Here is a 5,430-nt window from a genome sequence, read left to right on the forward strand (position 1 = left end):
TTTGATGTGAGATTTCATGGAGAAAGAGGATGAAGAAATTTAGGTTAGCTTGAATAGGATGGTAACAACTTTTAAAGCGAATTGATGTCCACTTAGACCACTATAGGGCCATTGTGATTCCTCGAGGTAATTTTTTCAACTTCTTCTTCGTGAGGTGGTCACTTTTAAAGTCGCTCATGAATTTCCATTTATCCGTCTTTCTTAAAGTAACTTATATGATTTAACCAGAGGCCCTGATGAAGGCAAGTATTTCCCTTAAGCTACACTCTTGCAGATCGATGAGAGCCTGCAAGAAAAAGGATACTGGTCTCCTTTTTCTTCTAAAGGATAATGCTGGACACTTATACGGGAGTTGGTACAAGTCTTCCGTAACTTCCGGCTCCTGACATCATCCGCAAATATCAGCATCTTTAAAGTCTATTCCTAGAATCCACCGTGGTGCAATGGTTAGCACGCCCGCCTTGCATGCACAAGGTCGTGGGTTCGATTCCTGCTTCGACCGAACACCAAAAAGTTTTTCAGCGGTGGATTATCCCACCTCAGTAATGCTGGTGATATTTCTGAGGGTTTCAAAGTTTCTCTAAGTGGTTTCACTGCAATGTGGAACGCCGTTCGAACTCCGCTATAAAAAGGAAGTCCTTTGTTATTGAGCTTAACATGGAATCGGGCAGCACTTAGTGATAAGAGAGAAGTTCACCAATGTGGTATCACAATGGACTGAATAGTCTAAGTGAGCCTGACACATCGGGCTGCCAACTAACCTAACCTAACCTAACCTAACCTAAAGTCTATTCCTACCATATATTTTCCAAATGTGTTATGCCCAAGTGTATAATGCCAATAAAAGGCTGCAATTCGTGTCTGTTCATATTTTTTTAGGGTTTTTGTCTTTCCATATCAACTTGGTTTGCTCTCCAACCTTCCGAAAATACCCAACGTTCTGACCATAATTTATTATCTTGTAAAGATTTGAAGACAGCGGAGGAAAAACGTCCACAAGGACACTATTAATTTCACGGGCAACCTTCATAGCCAGCATATCTGCTTCTTCATTTCCGCCCATTCCACAGTGCCTAGGTTCCCAGCACAGAGTTATATTATGCTATTCAGTGAGAATCCTAAGCACTCGATATCGCTTCTGCATCAAAAATACTCCTCCTAGCTCACTGTAATAAATGTCACTACCAGTTCCTTCGTCCATTGTAGATTTTCAGAGTTTCGAAAGCAATCCTTCTTTCCTTTCACTCTTCTTTAATCAGTCACCATACAGACCGTCTCTTGTGTGAATTAGCATCCAATATTGCAGAGGGATTGAATAGTAAGGAGCAACATAAACGTTCGATTCTCGTAGCATTGGACTGGTCTAAGGCGTTCGGTACAGTGAACTATACCACCCTTTTAGGGGATATTATAGGAACCTCCCTTCCTAATAATCTTAAGAAATGGCTGGCAGACAGTCTTATGTGGAATTCAGAGGAAAAACATCTTCGCCTAGGCGAAATAAACAAGGCGTACCTCAAGGCGATGTACTGTCCCCCTCCTTTTTAACTTTTAACGTGGCTAGAGCTCACCTCCAACCATCAGATGTTCACCTGATCCCCTATGCGGATGACTGTTCCATACTGACATCAGGGAGCTTGAGGTGAGGATAAATGACTACCTCCCTGCACTTAGGGACTTCTTTGTCGGCAGGAATCTGAAAATTTCCGCCCCCTAAATCTACTGCGACCATTTTCACATCGTGGACCAAGGAAGTGAACCTTGAACTTGATATCCACATTCGTGTCCAGAGAATCCCCACATGTAAGGACCCCATAGCTTGTGCGTTGCGGATTGCCACTGGATGTCACTCTAAGACACTAGAACAGCATCTGCAGCATGAAGCCAGGATGAGATTTCTGCGATTACAAAGGCTTCTGAGTCGCTGTTGATGAGGCCGTTATTCAGAAGCGATATCAGCTTCTTCATCGACAGTCAAGCAGCTATAGAAGCATTGGACAGTGCGAATATAAGGGGTAAGGTAGTCAGCCGCTATCATAGAGAACTCAAGGTTCTCACTGAACAGCATAATATAACTCTGTGCTGGCTACTTGGGCACTGGTGGGATAATAGGAAATGAGGAAGCGGATGTGCTGGCTAAGGAGAGCACTCGTGCAACGAATAATGTCCTAGAGGACGTTTTCCTCCACTATCTTCTTATCATTACAGACTAGAGGTCAAATATGATGAACTATGGCGAAGAAGCTGGGTCCCTTCTGATGGTTGCGAGCAAACCAAGTTGATATGGGACGTGAAGAACCGAAGGAATTGGGAAATTTCAATGTCCATGAACAGAGAGGAATTGCAGCCATTAATTGGCATCATAACAGGACATAGCACACTTGCGAAACACATGGTAGGAATAGGCCTTAAAGATGATGATATCTGTAGACGGTGCCAGGGCCCGGAAATTAGGTTAGGTTAGGTATAGTGGCAGCCCAATGTATCAAGCTCACTTAGACTTTCCAGTCCATTGTGATACCACAGTGGTGAACTTCTCTCTTATCACTGAGTGCTGCCCGATTCCATGTTAAGCTCAAGGGACCTCCTTTTTATAGCAGAGTCCGAACGGCGTTCCACATTGCAATGAAACCATTTAGAGAAGCTTTGAAACACTCAGCAATGTCACCGGCATTACCGAGGTGGGATAATCCACCGCTGAAAAACTTTTTCAGTGGTCGGTCGAAGCAGGAATCGAACCCTCGACCTTGTGTATGCAAGGCGGGCATGCTAACCATTGCACCACGGTGGCTCCCAAAAGTTACGGAAGACTCGTACCACATCCTGTGCCAGTGTCCAGCATTATCCTTTAGAAGAAACAAGATCTGCATGAGAGCAGCTTAACTACATTCATCAGGGATGAATGTAAGTATGTTCCTCTGGTTGGTTGTTCTAAGATTTCTTTTAGAGAAAATGGACAGGTGGAAGTGCTGTGACTATTCCAAAGGGGGCCGCATCGGAAAGAAGAAGATGGAAAGATCACATCGAGGAATCACAATGGACCTATATTGGTCTAAGTGGACATAAATTCAACACAAAATTGATGTCATCCTCTACAACCTAACCTAACCTATCGGAGAGGCAACACTGCACCTTCCTTATCCAACAACACCTGATAAAGTGCAGAGGGATAAACCACCCAAACCACATCCACATCCAGGAGGGTACCAACCGAAAGAGTCATTCCCATTTGGTTTGTTTTAAAAAAGAGATATTCAGTCAATAAATCATTGCAGCGGTTCACAAGGCTATAGATTCCTACAAGTGCAGCGTTGTGCTGGGGGGAAGACCACTACCTAGTAGCGATGAAGTGAGACGGCTTCCCAGAGAAACCAGGTCGGTGCTATCTCAGCTAAATAGTTACCTCTCCCTTCTGAATCCGGCAATTCAAGATGTTTGCCCGAATTGTGGACAGCCTCACATCACGAAGCATGTCATGCAAAGCCGGCAGACCTTACACCTACTTCACTCTGGACTCATCCAGTAGAGGCAGCTCGCTTTTTCGAACTGGATGTTGTTTGCTCTCTCTTTTAAATTTCCCTATTTGATTTTGAGCATCAATATCAGTTAGAATGTAGTAGTTTGGTAATAGTTTCTGGTCGATTCTCATAATACTGAAGATTGTTACTGCGAACTACTTTTCTCTCAATCCTACTTTTCTAACACTCCTACATGGGAACCCCAGCAACTCAATAGGAGAACTGTAGATTCTACGATCTCAGTGCAGGAATTGCTGACCCAAAGTTCTCCGAAATGCAAGCGCAAGATGAGCGCCTTACTACCACCAGAAATGTACTGTAAGGTACCAAGTATTTGTATTACCTACTGAGTCTCACTGTTGATGCAAAACTTCAGTCAGACAACCAATGCATTAGTTCATTATTTGTGATACCCAAAATCATGTTCCAGAGGTTGAGAATAGCCACCATGATATCTTGTCTATGCTGTACATTTCTGTACAATGGTCTTTAATATTTAGATTTTCTATTTCCTACAATATTTCCAACAGCCTTAAATATACTGTGAGGGAAATGTCGCTGAGAAATGTAGATCTCACAGAGAAAACTGCCGATTCGAAGAGTTCATATAGGATTTGAACGCTACTTTACTTACCAAAAATCTTAGGATTCTATAGTCTAAGAGATAGAAGCAAAGTGCGAACCTATGGATGGCACTCATATAAAAGGTTGTCTGATAAGTCCCTGGTCTAACAAAGAAAAACACATTTTTTTTTTGTCAAAATTCGTTTTTATTATTCAACATAGTTCCCTTCAAGGGCGATACAACGATTATAACGACCTTCCAATTTTTTGATACCATTTTGGTAGTACTCCTTCGGTTTTGCCTCAAAATAGGCCTCAGTTTCGGCGATCACCTCTTGATTGCAGCCAAATTTTTTTCCTGCGAGCATCCTTTTGAGGTCTGAGAACAAGAAAAAGTCGCTGGGGACCAGATCTGAAGAATACGGTGAGTGGCGAAGCAATTCGAAGCCCAATTCATGAATTTTTCATGCCATCGTTCTCAATGACTTGTGGCACGGTGCGTTGTCTTGGTGGAACAACACCTTTTTCTTCTTCATATGGGGCCGTTTTGCCGCGATTTCGACCTTCAAACGCTCCAATAACGCCATATAATAGTCACTGTTGATGGTTTTTCCCTTCTCAAGATAATCGATAAAAATTATTCCATGCGCATCCCAAAAAACAGAGGCCATTACTTTGCCAGCGGACTTTTGAGTCTTTCCACGCTTCGGAGACGGTTCAACGGTCGCTGTCCACTCAGCCGACTGTCGATTGGACTCAGGAGTGTAGGGATGTTTCATCCATTGTCACCGTGGTGCAATGGTTAGCATGCCCGCCTTGCATACACAAGGTCGTGGGTTCGATTCCTGCTTCGACCGAACACCAAAAAGTTTTTCAGCGGTGGATTATCCCACCTCAGTAATGCTGGTGACATTTTTGAGGGTTTTCAAAGCTTCTCTAAGTGGTTTCACTGCAATGTGGAACGCCGTTCGGACTCGGCTATAAAAAGGAGGTCCCTTGTCATTGAGCTTAACATGGAATCGGGCAGTACTCAGTGATAAGAGAGAAGTTCACCAATGTGGTATCACAATGGACTGAATAGTCTAAGTGAGCCTCATACATCGGGCTGCCACCTAACTTAACCTAACCTATCCATTGTCACATATCGACGGAAAAACTCGGGTGTATTACGAGTTAACAGCTGCAAACACCGCTCAGAATCATCAACACGTTGTTGTTTTTGGTGAAATGTGAGCTCGCGCGGCACCCATTTTGCACAGAGCTTCCGCATATCGAAACATTGATGAATAATATGACCAACACGTTCCTTTGATATCTTTAAGGCCTCTGCTATCTGGATCAACTTCAT

This window comes from Haematobia irritans, chromosome 3, assembly GCF_050003625.1.
Source record: "Haematobia irritans isolate KBUSLIRL chromosome 3, ASM5000362v1, whole genome shotgun sequence".
Taxonomy (NCBI): Eukaryota; Metazoa; Arthropoda; class Insecta; order Diptera; family Muscidae; genus Haematobia; species Haematobia irritans.